This window comes from Wyeomyia smithii, chromosome 1 (genome assembly GCF_029784165.1).
Source record: "Wyeomyia smithii strain HCP4-BCI-WySm-NY-G18 chromosome 1, ASM2978416v1, whole genome shotgun sequence".
Taxonomy (NCBI): domain Eukaryota; kingdom Metazoa; phylum Arthropoda; class Insecta; order Diptera; family Culicidae; genus Wyeomyia; species Wyeomyia smithii.
This window is the reverse complement of record NC_073694.1, coordinates 99,711,722-99,727,495: the sequence shown is the minus strand read 5'-3', so window position 1 is coordinate 99,727,495 and position 15,774 is coordinate 99,711,722.

Below are 15,774 nucleotides of genomic sequence, written 5' to 3'. Positions count from 1 at the left end.
TTGCCCTCCTGTCCTGTAACAATAACGCGCCTGGGTTAGATAGAATCAAATTCAACTTGTTGAAGAATCTACCCGGCAATGCAAAGAGGCGCTTGTTGAACTTGTTCAATACGTTCCTGGAGCAAAACATTGTACCGCAGGATTGGAGGCAAGTGAAGGTGATCGCCATCCAAAAACCAGGGAAACCAGCTTCTGATCACAACTCTTATAGGCCGATTGCAATGCTATCCTGTATCCGGAAATTGATGGAAAAAATGATACTCCGTCGTTTAGACCATTGGGTCGAATCAAATGGTCTACTATCAGATACTCAATTTGGCTTCCGCCGTGCCAAAGGGACGAATGATTGTCTTGCGTTGCTTTCAACAGATATTCAGCTGGCGTATGCTCGCAAAGAACAAATGGCGTCTGCGTTCTTGGACATTAAGGGGGCTTTTGATTCCGTTTCTATTGACATTCTTTCGGGTAAACTTCACCGACAAGGATTTTCTCCAATTTTGAACAATTTTTGCACAATTTGTTGTCCGAAAAGCACATGCATTTTACGCACGGCGATTTGGCAACTTTTCGCATTAGCTACATGGGTCTTCCCCAGGGCTCATGTTTAAGCCCCCTTCTTTACAACTTTTATGTAAATGACATCGACGAATGTCTGGCAAATTCATGCACGATAAGACAACTTGCAGACGACAGTGTAATCTCTGTTACAGGAGCCAAAGCTGCCGATTTGCAAGGACCATTGCAAGATACCTTGGACAATTTGTCTGCTTGGGCTTTACAGCTAGGTATCGAATTCTCTCCGGAGAAGACTGAGATAGTAGTTTTTTCTAGGAAGCATGAACCTGCTCAGCTTCAAACACAATTAATGGGTAAAACGATTTCTCAGGTTTTGGTACACAAATATCTTGGTGTCTGGTTCGACTCTAAAGGCACCTGGGGTTGTCACGTGAGGTATCTGATGACAAAATGTCAACAAAGAGTGAATTTTCTTCGTACAATAACCGGACAATGGTGGGGTGCCCACCCAGGAGACCTAATAAGGCTTTACCAAACAACGATACTGTCTGTTATTGAGTACGGGTGTTTCTGCTTCCGCTCCGCAGCAAATACACATTTGATCAAACTGGAGCGAATACAATATCGTTGTTTGCGTATCGCCTTGGGTTGCATGCAATCGACCCATACGATGAGTTTGGAGATTTTAGCTGGAGTACTACCATTGGAAAACCGCTTCTGGAGCCTGTCTTCTCGTATTCTAATCAAATGTGAGGTCTTGAACCGTCCCGTGATTGAAAATTTTGAAAGGTTAATCGAACTTAATTCTCAAACCCGTTTTATGACATTGTATTTCAATCACATGTCCCAAAATATTAACCCTTCTTCGAATATTCCAAATCGTGTCGACTTATCAAATACTTCTGATTCTACTGTGTTTTTCGATACATCCATGATAGAAGAAACTCGTGGAACCCCGGATCATTTACGCGTGCAGCAGATCCCTTAAAAATTTTCCAATAAATATCGAAACATCAACTGCGACAATATGTACTACACTGACGGATCACTTCTTGATGGGTCCACTGGCTTCGGTATCTTCAATAACAATTTAACCGTCTCCCATAAGCTCGATAATCCTGCTTCTGTTTACGTCGCAAAATTAGCTGCAATTCAGTACACCCTAGGGATTATCGAAAAAATGCCCACGGACCATAACTTCATCTTTACGGACAGTCTCAGTTCCATTGAGGCTCTCCGATCGATGAAAGATGTTAAGCACTCTCCGTATTTCCTGGGGAAAATACGGGAACATCTGAGCGCTTTATCCGAAAATCGTTTCAGATTACCTTAGCGTGGGTCCCTTCTCACTGCTCGATACCGGGCAATGAGAAAGCGGACTCTTTGGCTAAGGTGGGCGCAACAAACGGTGATATTTATGAAAGACCAATTGCCTTTAATGAATTTTTTGCATTTGTACGTCAGAATACGATCATCAGTTGGCAAAATTCTTGAACCAAGGGGGAACTGGGAAGGTGGTTACATTCCATAATCCCCAAGGTATCGACGAACCCGTGGTTCAAGGGGTTGGATGTAGGTCGGGATTTCATTTGCGTGATGTCCCGGCTTATGTTCAATCACTATAGATTTGACGCGCATCTGCGTCGTGTTGGGCTCGGGGAAAATGGTATCTGTGCCTGTGCTGAAGGTTATCACGACATAGAGCACGTTGTTTGGTCATGCCCTGTACACCGTGACGCCAGGTCTAGATTAATAGCTTCCCTGCAGGCCGAAGGTAGGCAGCCGGCTGTTCCTGTTCGTGATGTCTTGGCGAGCCGTGACCTATCCTACATGTCCCTTATATACGTTTTCCTGAAATCCATCCACGCCCCAGTTTAGTCCTATCCCCTTCCGCCTACATCCAACCAAACGACAAGAACACGTTAAGACCCCGGATCCGGAAACAGCAATCAGACCCGCACGATACTCTCAAGGCTCGATGGAAACAACCCAATATGCCAGTCCGTAATATCTTGGCCCAGCAGCGGAACAAATTTAATATGCTGCTTACCTATGGCAATGAAAACCATCAAACAGCAAACCTGTGCTTTTAATGCAAAATATTCTAGCTTTAAGTTAGATTTAGTTTCAGCTCGTAGTCGGCAGCGAGGATAAAAAATTTGCTTTTAGTTATTAAGATACTTTAGAAAGTAAGCTACCAGATATAATTGGCGCCGTTAAACATTAAATTGTACTTGTGCCGTGTCAAATAAACTATAGATGAAGAAAAAAAAAAATAATAATAATAATTATAATAATAATAATAATAATAATAATAATAATAATAATAATAATAATAATAATAATAATAATGATAATAATAATAATAATTATAATAAAAATTATAATAATAATAATAATTATAATAATAATAATAATAATAATAATAATAATAATAATAATAGTAATTATAATAATAATAATAATAATTATAGTAATAATAATAATAATAATAATAATAATAATAATAATAATAATAATAATAATAATAATAATAATAATAATAATAATGATAATAATAATAATAATAATAATAATAATAATAATAATAATAATAATAAAAATAATAATAATAATAATAATAATAATAATAATAATAATAATAATAATAATAATAATAATAATAATAATAATAATAATAATAATAATAATCATTCCGTCCCGAACGCTCGACGAAAACGGACGCATTTAGTGATTTATTTTTTCTTCATCTATAGTTTATTTGACACGGCACAAATACAATTCAATGTTTAACGGCGCCAATTATATCTGGTAGCTTACTTTCTAAAGTATCTTAGTAACTAAAAGCAAATTTTTTATCCTCGCTGCCGACTACGAGCTGAAACTAAATCTAACTTAAAGCTAGAATATTTTGCATTAAAAGCACAGGTTTGCTGTTTGATGGTTTTCATTGCCATAGGTAAGCAGCATATTAAATTTGTTCCGCTGCTGGGCCAAGATATTACGGACTGGCATATTGGGTTGTTTCCATCGGGCCTTGAGAGTATCGTGCGGGTCTGATTGCTGTTTCCGGATCCGGGGTCGGGATGAAGGCGGAAGGGGATAGGACTAAACTGGGGCGTGGATGGATTTCAGGAAAACGTATATAAGGGACATGTAGGATAGGTCACGGCTCGCCAAGACATCACGAACAAGAACAGCCGGCTGCCTACCTTCGGCCTGCAGGGAAGCTATTAATCTAGACCTGGCGTCACGGTGTACAGGGCATGACCAAACAACGTGCTCTATGTCGTGATAACCTTCACCACAGGCACAGATACCACTTTCCCCGAGCCCAACACGACGGAGATGCGCGTCAAATCTATAGTGATTGGACATAAGCCGGGACATCACGCAAATGAAATCCCGTCCTACATCCAACCCCTTGAACCACGGGTTCGTCGATACCTTGGGGATTATGGAATGTAACCACCTTCCCAGTTCCCCCTTGGTCCAAGAATTTTGCCAGCTGATGATCGTATTCTGACGTACAAATGCGAAAAATTCATTAAAGGCAATTGGTCTTACATAAATATCACCGTTTGTTGCGCCCACCTTAGCCAATGAGTCCGCTTTCTCATTACCCGGTATCGAGCAGTGAGAAGGGACCCACACTAAGGTAATCTGAGTAGATTTTTCGGATAAAGCACTCAGATGTTCCCGTATTTTCCCCAGGAAATACGGAGAGTGCTTAACATCTTTCATCGATCGGAGAGCCTCAATGGAACTGAGACTGTCCGTAAAGATGAAATAATGGTCCGTGGGCATTTTTTCGATAATCCCTAGGGTGTACTGAATTGCAGCTAATTCTGCGACGTAAACTGAAGCAGGATTATCGAGCTTATGGGAGACGGTTATTGAAGATACCGAAGCCAGTGGACCCATCAAGAAGTGATCCGTCAGTATAGTACATATTGTCGCAGTTGATGTTTCGATATTTATTGGAAAAATTTTTAGGGATCTGCTGCACGCGTAAATGATCCGGGATTCCACGAGTTTCTTCTATCATGGATGTATCGAAAAACACAGTAGAATCAGAAGTATTTGATAAGTCGACACGATTTGGAATATTCGAAGAAGGGTTAATATTTTGGGACATGTGATTGAAATACAATGTCATAAAACGGGTTTGAGAATTAAGTTCCATTAACCTTTCAAAATTTTCAATCACGGGACGGTTCAAGACCTCACATTTGATTAGAATACGAGAAGACAGGCTCCAGAAGCGGTTTTTCAATGGTAGTACTCCAGCTAAGATCTCCAAACTCATCGTATGGGTCGATTGCATGCAACCTAAGGCGATACGCAAACAACGATATTGTATTCGCTCCAGTTTGATCAAATGTGTGTTTGCTGCGGAGCGGAAGCAGAAACACCCGTACTCAATGACAGACAATATCGTTGTTTGGTAAAGCCTAATAAGGTCTCCTGGGTGGGCTCCCCACCATTGTCCGGTTATTGTACGAAGAAAATTCACTCTTTGTTGACATTTTGTCATCAGATACCTCACGTGACAACCCCAGGTGCTTTTAGAGTCGAACCAGACACCAAGATATTTGTGTACCAAAACCTGAGAAATCGTTTCACCCATTAATTGTGTTTGAAGCTGAGCAGGTTCATGCTTCCTAGAAAAAACTACTATCTCAGTCTTCTCCGGAGAGAATTCGATACCTAGCTGTAAAGCCCAAGCAGACAAATTGTCCAAGGTATCTTGCAATGGTCCTTGCAAATCGGCAGCTTTGGCTCCTGTAACAGAGATTACACTGTCGTCTGCAAGTTGTCTTATCGTGCATGAGTTTGCCAGACATTCGTCGATGTCATTTACATAAAAGTTGTAAAGAAGGGGGCTTAAACATGAGCCCTGGGGAAGACCCATGTAGCTAATGCGAAAAGTTGCCAAATCGCCGTGCGTAAAATGCATGTGCTTTACGGACAACAAATTGTGCAAAAAATTGTTCAAAATTGGAGAAAATCCTTGTCGGTGAAGTTTACCCGAAAGAATGTCAATAGAAACGGAATCAAAAGCCCCCTTAATGTCCAAGAACGCAGACGCCATTTGTTCTTTGCGAGCATACGCCAGCTGAATATCTGTTGAAAGCAACGCAAGACAATCATTCGTCCCTTTGGCACGGCGGAAGCCAAATTGAGTATCTGATAGTAGACCATTTGATTCGACCCAATGGTCTAAACGACGGAGTATCATTTTTTCCATCAACTTCCGGATACAGGATAGCATTGCAATCGGCCTATAAGAGTTGTGATCAGAAGCTGGTTTCCCTGGTTTTTGGATGGCGATCACCTTCACAATCCTGCGGTACAATGTTTTGCTCCAGGAACTTATACCAGGAACTAAGTACAACAAGCGCCTCTTGGCATTGCCGGGTAGATTCTTCAACAAGTTGAATTTGATTCTATCTAACCCAGGCGCGTTATTGTTACAGGACAGGAGGGCAACTGAAAATTCTGCCATCGTTAAAGGTGATTCTATCGCGTCGTGGCCCGGAGACGCATCGCGAACAATGTTTTGCTCAGGAACAGAGTCCGGACATACTTTCCTGGCAAAATCAAATATCCACCGACTTGAAGACTCCTCGCTTTCGTTGACCGTTACGCGATTCCGCATTCTTCGGGCTGTGTTCCAAAGAGTGCTCATCGATGTCTCCCTCGACGTCTCGTTCACGAACCGACGCCAATATCCGCGTTTCTTTGCTTTAGCCAAACTTTTAAGCTTGGTATTGAGCTCCGAATACCGTAAATAGTCGCCAGGTATACCTCCCTTCTGATAGGCCTTAAACGCGTCGGATCTTTGCGTGTAGACATCGGAGCACTCTTGGTCCCACCACGGAGTGGGAGGCCGTTCTTTGATCGTTACGCCGGGATATTTCTTCGTTTGGGCTTGCAACGCGGCGTCGAGAATCAAGCCCGCGAGGAGGTTGTATTCTTCAAGCGGTGGATGATGTTGAATCGACTCGACCGCTTTTGAAATCATTTCCTCGTATAACTTCCAATCGACATTCCGTGTGAGGTCATACGGAATGTCAATTGGTCGCATGCGAGTCGACCCGTTATTAATTGAAATAAGAAAAGGCAAATGGTCGCTACCGTGAGGATCAAGGATTACCTTCCATGTGCAATCCAACCGTAGCGACGTCGAACATAAGGATAGATCCAAAGCGCTTGGGCGCGCTGGAGGTTTCGGGATACGTGTCATTTCACCGTTGTTTAAAATAGTCATGTCGAAGTCATCGCAAAGGTAATAGATTAAAGAGGAGCGGTTATCATTGTATGGGGAACCCCAAGCCACGCCATGAGAGTTGAAGTCTCCCAAAATCAAACGTGGCGAGGGAAGAAGTTCTATCAAATCTGAGAGCAGCCGTTGCCCAACCTGTGCTCTGGGAGGAATATATATTGAGGCAATACAAAGCTCTTTACCTTGTATTGTCATTTGACATGCGACAACTTCGATGCCTGGAATCGAGGGGAGGTTAATACGATAGAAAGAATAGCACTTTTTAATCCCTAAAAGTACTCCTCCATATGGGGTGTCTCGATCAAGGCGAATAATATTAAAATCATGGAAGTTGAGATCAATATTTGAAGTAAGCCAAGTTTCACAAAGGGAAAATGCATCGCATTTGTTTTTATTTATCAAAACTTTAAACGAATCAATTTTTGGTAAAATACTTCTACAATTCCACTGTAAGACAGAGATAGAATCCTTCATATACGCAGTTGAATTAGGCATCGAAGGATACAATCGCTGCAAGGAGGGGCCTTGGACAGTCAACTGCTTCAAAAATGATCTAGCTGTTGGGAGGAATGCTGTAAGAAAAATTTTAATTGGATCGGGTATATTGAAATTTTCAAAAATCCAGTCCACAATGTCAGAAAATTTCACTAATCCAGAGGTTGTTTCATCAACTGGGAGTGCAAAAGGAACAACTGGGGTTTTAGATGTTCCTGGCAGTGCTGGGAACTCCTTATGGGACTTTAAATTTGCAAGCCCAGGAGGAGTTTGCTTCGGTTTTTCCGCAGCACTGTTTGGTTTGTTCGTACTTTTCATTACACTTTGGGAAATCTTAGGACCTTTACGGGGAAGTTTAGGAGAAGAAACATTTTTCCTCTTCCTAGACTCCCCAGGATTGGCATAAGATGTTCCCGCTGATGAATCGTCAGAATCGGTTTCATCAGAGGGCAACAGATCAAAGGGGTTCGATGTTATGGTAGAAGTGGTCACGGTCTTCTTCAGCATCTCAGCGTAAGAACGCTTTGAACGCTCCTTAAGTGACCGCTCGATTCTATCTCTGCGTTGCATGTACACCGGGCATGTGGAGAGCTCATGCTGGTTTTCCCCACAGTGAATACATTTTTCAGCATTAACACTGCAAGAATCTTCCGCATGAGTCTCCCCACACTTGCTACATCGTGCCTTATTGCAGCAGTAGGCGGCTGTGTGGCCTAACTGCTTGCAATTGGTGCAATTCATAACACGGGGTACATACAATCGCACAGGCAGACGAACCCGGTCGATCGAGACGTGGCTAGGGAGTGCAGATCCGGCAAACGTAACGCGAAACGAGTCTGACGGAGTGTAAACTTTTTTACCGCCGACGAGAGACATGGACCGCAATTGCTTACAATCCAAAATCATCGCCTGTGCTTCGGTATTTTTGAAGCAACCGGTTGCGCTTTTTAGGATACACTCGACAGACAGACTCGAATCGGTTATGACACCGTCGATCTCCACGTCTCGTGCGGGTATGTAAACGCGATACTCGCGTGTGAAGAGCTCAGAGCAAGCGATAGCATTGGCCTGTGCCAGATCACTGACCACGACACGGAGCTTGTTAGGTCGGACCTTGGAAATTTCGGTCACGGCCTTGTACCCCTTCGTCAGGTCTTTTGAAATTTGCAGTATGTTTAATCGCTTTGAATTCACTCCTGCCTTTGGACGAAAATAAACAGTATAGCTGCCCTGTTAAGATTCGTCCGGGTAAAGCCTGGGGCGAGGGGGGACTGGAGAATGAACAGGGGAGGGGGTAACAGAAGGGTCAGGGTCAGCGGGGGTTCGGGGATGGTGGCACGGGAGGCGAGGGATCTATATCCATCGCGCTAAATGTAGCGCACTAGCGAACTAGCGCCGACAAGAACACGTACCTCTTTACTTCTTCCTTCCAGCAGTGGTTGTCCTATCGTTCGAAGCTGCACCCAAAGCAGCCAGCAGCACCAGTACAGCAGCACCAATACAGCCACCAGCAGTGAGCCGGGTGTGAGATCACTCAGCACAGCGACACGGACTCGACTGTCAACTGATGGCCTTGAAAAATACACTCTTTTGTTTGGCTATTCGTACACACGGACCGGATTGTAATAGAACGACCACTTTGCACGTCCGTTTCTGTCGAGTGTTCGACCCGGAATGCATTAAGTGGTTGTCTCGCTATAAAATCGCTACGGTGAGAAGAAGAAAAAAAGCATTGCTTACTCGGTCGTGTTTCAAAGAGTGCGAAGTGCGGTGTAAAGACAAACTGATAATCCGAAGGTCATCCTGCTATTGTGCTATAGCTGTGTCGCTGCGAAGCGCTGCCCGTTCCAGCACCGAAAGACTCGGTGATTGTGCTATTGAAGACAACAAAAAAGAGGTACGTGATTCTTTGCCACTGTACTGTTGCGCTAGTTTGAGCGCAATGGATGTGGATCCCTTAGCCCCCGATCCCCTGTCACCAAACCCATCCGACCCTCTCCCTCCTGTTCACCCCTCCTCTGTCTCTGCTTTAGTCAATCCTCGTCCCAGGCTTTACCCAGACGGATCAACGGGTCCACTGGTTCTCTACATGAGGCCTAAACCAGGAGGAAAATCCCTGAACACTTTACAAATCGCGAAAGATCTGACGTCACGATACAAGGCCGTGACCGAAATCGCGAAAGTCAGACCAAACAAGCTCCGTGTCGTGGTCAATGATCTGGATCAGGCCAACGATATAGCTCGCTCTGAGCTCTTTACACGCGAGTATCGCGTGTATGTACCTGCACGAGACGTGGAGATCGACGGTATAATAACCGATTCGAGTCTGACTGTTGAGTGTATTCTGGGAAGCGGCGTCGGCTGCTTCAAAAAATCCACTACCGAGGCGAAAGTATTGGATGTTAAGCAATTACGGTCCATGTCGCTCGTCTCCGGTAAAAAAGTATACACTCCGTCAGACTCGTTTCGCGTTAGGTTTGCCGGATCTGCACTCCCTAGCCACGTTTCTATCAACCAGGTTCGTCTGCCTGTGCGTTTGTATGTGCCCCGTGTTATGAATTGCACCAATTGCAAGCAGTTAGGCCATACAGCTGCCTACTGCTGCAATAAGGCACGATGTGGCAAGTATGGGGAGACTCATGCGGAAGATTCTTGCAGTGTAAACACTGAAAAGTGTATTCGCTGCGGGGAAAATCTGCATGAGCTTTCCGCATGCCCGGTGTACATGCAACGCAGAGATAAAATTAAACGGTCTCTTAAGGAGCGCTCAAAGCGTTCTTACGCTGAGATTCTTAAGAAGACCGTGACCACTTCTACCATAACATCGAACCCCTTTGATCTGTTGTCTTCTGATGAAACCGATTCTGACGAACCACTAGAGGGAACTTCTTTTGCCTGTCTTGGGGAGTCTAGAAAGAGGAAAAATCTTTCCTCTCCTAAGCTTCCCATGAAAGGACCTAAGGTTTCTCAAGATGGAATGAATAATACGAACAAATCTAAAAGTGCTGCGGAAAGGCCGAAGCAAACTTCTCCTGGGCTTGCAAATTTAAAGTCCCAGAAGGAGTTCCCAGCACTTCCTGGAACATCCCAAACCCCAGTTGTTCCTTTTGCACACCCAGATAATCAAATAAACTCTGGATTGGTGAATTTTTCTAACATCGTGGACTGGATTTTTGAAAACTTCAATATACCTGATCCAATTAAAAATTTCCTCATAGTACTTCTCCCAACAGTTAGATCATTTTTGAAGCAGTTGACTGCCCAATGGCCCCTCCTTGCCGCGATTGTATCCTTCGATGCCTAATTCATCTGCGTATATGAAGGATCCTATCTCTGTCTTACAGTGGAATTGTAGAAGTATTTTACCAAAAATTGATTCACTTAAAGTTTTGATAAATAAAAACAAATGCGATGCATTTTCCCTTTGTGAAACTTGGCTTACTTCAAATATTGATCTTAACTTCCATGATTTTAATATTATTCGCCTTGATCGAGACACCCCATATGGAGGAGTACTTCTAGGGATTAAAAAGTGCTATTCTTTCTATCGTATTAACCTCCCCTCGATTCCAGGCATCGAAGTTGTCGCATGTCAAATGACAATACAAGGTAAAGAGCTTTGTATTGCCTCAATATATATTCCTCCCAGAGCACAGGCTGGGCAACGGTTGCTCTTTGATTTAAAAGAACTTCTCCCCTCGCCACGTTTGATTTTGGGAGACTTCAACTCTCATGGTGTGGCTTGGGGATCCCCGTATAATGATAACCGCTCCTCTTTAATCTATAACCTTTTCGATGACTTCGACATGACTATTTTGAACAACGGTGAAATGACACGTATCCCGAAACCTCCAGCGCGCCCAAGCGCTTTGGATCTATCCTTATGTTCGACGTCGCTACGGTTGGATTGCACATGGAAGGTAATCCTCGATCCTCACGGTAGCGACCATTTGCCTATTCTTATTTCAAAAACAAACGGTTCAACTCGCATGCGACCAATTGACATTCCGTATGACCTCACACGGAATGTCGATTGGAAGTTATACGAGGAAATGATTTCAAAAGCGGTCGATTCGATTCAACATCATCCACCGCTTGAAGAATACAACCTCCTCGCCGGCTTGATTCTCGACGCCGCGTTGCAAGCCCAAACGAAGAAATACCCCGGCGTAACGATCAAAGAACCGCCTCCCACTCCGTGGTGGGACCAAGAGTGCTCCGATGCCTACACGCAAAGATCCGACGCGTATCTGACCTTCCGGGATTCAGACAATGCCGACGACTTTAAACGTTATTCGGAGCTTGATACCAAGTTTAAAAGCTTGACTAAGGCAAAGAAACGCGGATATTGGCGTCGGTTCGTAAACGAGACGTCGAGGGAGACATCAATGAGCACTCTTTGGAGCACAGCCCGAAGAATGCGGAATCGCGTAAAGGTCAACGAAAACGAGGAGAATTCAAGTAGGTGGATATTTGATTTTGCCAGGAAAGTATGTCCGGACTCTGTTCCTGCGCAAAACTTTGTTCGCGATACATCTCCGGGCCACGACGCGATAGAATCACCTTTTAAGATGGCAGAATTTTCAGTTGCCCTCCTGTCCTGTAACAATAACGCGCCTGGGTTAGATAGAATCAAATTCAACTTGTTGAAGAATCTACCCGGCAATGCCAAGAGGCGCTTGTTGAACTTGTTCAATAAGTTCCTGGAGCAAAACATTGTACCGCAGGATTGGAGGCAAGTGAAGGTGATCGCCATCCAAAAACCAGGGAAGCCAGCTTCTGATCACAACTCTTATAGGCCGATTGCAATGCTATCCTGTATCCGGAAATTGATGGAAAAAATGATACTCCGTCGTTTAGACCATTGGGTCGAATCAAATGGTCTACTGTCAGATACTCAATTTGGCTTCCGCCGGGTCAAAGGGACGAATGATTGTCTTGCGTTGCTTTCAACAGATATTCAGCTGGCGTACGCTCGCAAAGAACAAATGGCGTCTGCGTTCTTGGACATTAAGGGGGCTTTTGATTCCGTTTCTATTGACATTCTTTCGGGTAAACTTCACCGACAAGGATTTTCTCCAATTTTGAACAATTTTTTGCACAATATGTTGTCCGAAAAGCACATGCATTTTACGCATGGCGATTTGGCAACTTTTCGAATTAGCTACATGGGTCTTCCCCAGGGCGCATGTTTAAGCCCCCTTCTTTACAATTTTTATGTAAATGACATCGACGAATGTCTGGCAAATTCATGCACGATAAGACAACTTGCCGACGACAGCGTGGTCTCTGTTACAGGAGCCAAAGCTGCCGATTTGCAAGGACCATTGCAAGATACCTTGGACAATTTGTCTGCTTGGGCTCTACAGCTAGGTATCGAATTCTCTCCGGAAAAGACTGAGATAGTAGTTTTTTCTAGGAAGCATGAACCTGCTCAGTTCCAACCACAATTGATGGGTAAAACGATCTCTCAGGTTTTGGTGCATAAGTATCTTGGTGTCTGGTTCGACTCTAAGGGCACCTGGGGTTGCCATGTTAGGTATCTGATGAAGAAAAGTCAGCAAAGAGTAAATTCTCTTCGTACAATAACCGGATCATGGTGGAGAGCCCACCCAGGAGACCTTATAAGGCTTTACCAAACAACGATATTGTCTGTTATTGAGTACGGGTGTTTCTGCTTCCGCTCCGCAGCAAACACACATTTGATCAAACTGGAGCGAATACAATATCGTTGTTTGCGTATCGCCACAGGTTGCATGCAATCGACCCATACGATGAGTTTGGAGGTCTTAGCCGGAGTTCTACCGTTGAAAAACCGCTTCTGGAGCCTGTCTTCTCGTATTCTAATCAAATGTGAGGTCTTGAACCGTCCTGTGATTGAAAATTTTGAAAGGTTAATCGAACTCAATTCTCAAACCCGTTTTATGACATTGTATTTCAATCACATGTCCCAAAATATTAACCCTTCTTCGAATATTCCAAATCGTGTCAACTTATCAAATTCTTCTGATTCTACTGTGTTTTTCGATACATCCATGATAGAAGAAACTCGTGGAATCCCGGATCATTTACGCGTGCAGCAGATCCCCAAAATATTTTCCAATAAATATCGAAACATCAACTGCGACAATATGTTTTACACTGACGGATCACTTCTCGATGGGTCCACTGGCTTCGGTATCTTCAATAACAATTTAACCGTCTCCCATAAGCTCGATAATCCTGCTTCAGTTTACGTCGCAGAATTAGCTGCTATTCAGTATACCCTAGGGATTATCGAAAAAATGCCCACGGACCATTATTTCATCTTTACGGACAGTCTCAGTTCCATTGAGGCTCTCCGATCGATGAAAGATGTTAAGCACTCTCCGTATTTCCTGGGGAAAATACGGGAACATTTGAGTGCTTTATCCGAAAAATCTACTCAGATTACCTTAGCGTGGGTCCCTTCTCACTGCTCGATACCGGGCAATGAGAAAGCGGACTCTTTGGCTAAGGTGGGCGCATCAAACGGTGAAATTCATGAAAGACCAATTGCTTTTAATGAATTTTTCGCATTTGTACGTCAGAATACGATCATCAGTTGGCAAAATTCTTGGACCAGAGGGGAACTGGGAAGGTGGTTACATTCCATTATACCCAAGGTATCGACGAATCCGTGGTTCAAGAGGTTGGATGTAGGTCAAGATTTCATTTGCGTGATGTCCCGGCTTATGTCCAATCACTATAGATTTGATGCGCACCTCTGTCGTATTGGGCTCGGGGAAAGTGGTATCTGTGCCTGTGGTGAAGGTTATCACGACATAGAGCACGTTGTTTGGTCATGCCCTGTACACCGTGACGCCAGGTCTAAATTAATAACTTCCCTCCGGGCCGAGGGTAGAGAACCAGCTGTCCCTGTTCGTGATGTCTTGGCGAGTCGCGACCTACCCTACATGTCCCTTATATACATTTTCCTGAAATCCATCCATGCCCAAGTCTAGTCCCATTCCTTTCCATCCACATTCAACAAAACGGCAAGAACACGTCGTAGACCTCGATTTTGGAACCAGCAATTGAACCCCACACGAACTCGACAGGAAAACCCGAGGCCTTTCTTGATATCTTGGCTCAGCGGCACACACTAATGGTCACTTGAACACCAGCGAACAACAACAACGAACCAAAACCAGCAACTAGACCTCGCACAATACCCTCAGAACCCGAGGATTACAAGCCCCTGTCCCAGCTCATGGCATCGTGGCTTAGCAGAACAAATCCATACATGCTGCATATTCATTCGATGATCATCAGACGACCATTCAACTACAAAACACTGATTGAATGATACATGCTAGTTTAAAGATAGACTTAATTTCAGCTCGTAGTCGGCAGCGAGGATAAAAAATTTGCTTATAGATTTTAAGTCATCCGATATAATTGGCGCCGTTAAACATTGAATTGTATTTGTGCCGTGTCAAATAAATGATTTGTGAAGAACAAAAAAAAATAATAATAATGATAGTTATAATAATAATAATAATAATAACAATAATAATAATAATAATAATAATAATAATAATAATAATAATAATGATAATAATAATAATAATAATAATAATAATAATAATAATAATAATAATAATAATAATAATAATAATAATAATAATAATAATAATAATAATAATAATAATAATAATAATAATAATAATAATAATAATAATAATAATAATAATAATAATAATAATAATAATAATAATAATAATAATAATAATAATAATAATAATAATAATAATAATAATAATAATAATAATAATAATAATAATAATAATAATAATAATAATAATAATAATAATAATAATAATAATAATAATAATAATAATAATAATAATAATAATAATAATAATAATAATAATAATTCATTCTGTGCCGAACACGCATCAGTTTCGGACGTGTTTAGTGATCGCTCCGATAGAATATAAAACAAAAGACGTGTGAACAAGTGTTGGCATTGTTTGCCTGGTCGAGGGAAATAAATCCGGGTTCAAGGTCGCGCCTTTGTGCAACTGTTTCGCATCGTGACTGCCAGCTGGTGCGTAAGCCGATTTGGCTGCTGGCTGAGTTGTGCTACAGCAGTGGACGAGACACAAAAGAGGAAAAAGAAGAAGGCATCAGTTGACAGTTGAGTTGTATCGCTGTGTGGAGTGATCTCACACCTGGCTCGCTGCTGGTGGCTGTTTGGTGCTGCTGTATTGGTGCTGCTGGCTGTAACGGCTGCAACTTCGAACGATCGGACAACCAACCTTACTGGAAGGGAGAAGTGAAAAGGTACGTGCTCTTGTCGGCGCTAGTGCGCTAGACTTAGCGGGATGGATGTAGATCCCTCGCCTCCCGCGCCACCATCCCCGAACTCCTTTAACCCTGACCCTTCTGTTACCCCCTCCTCTGTTCATTCTTCAGTCCCCCCTCGCCCCAGGCTTTACCCAGACGGAGCC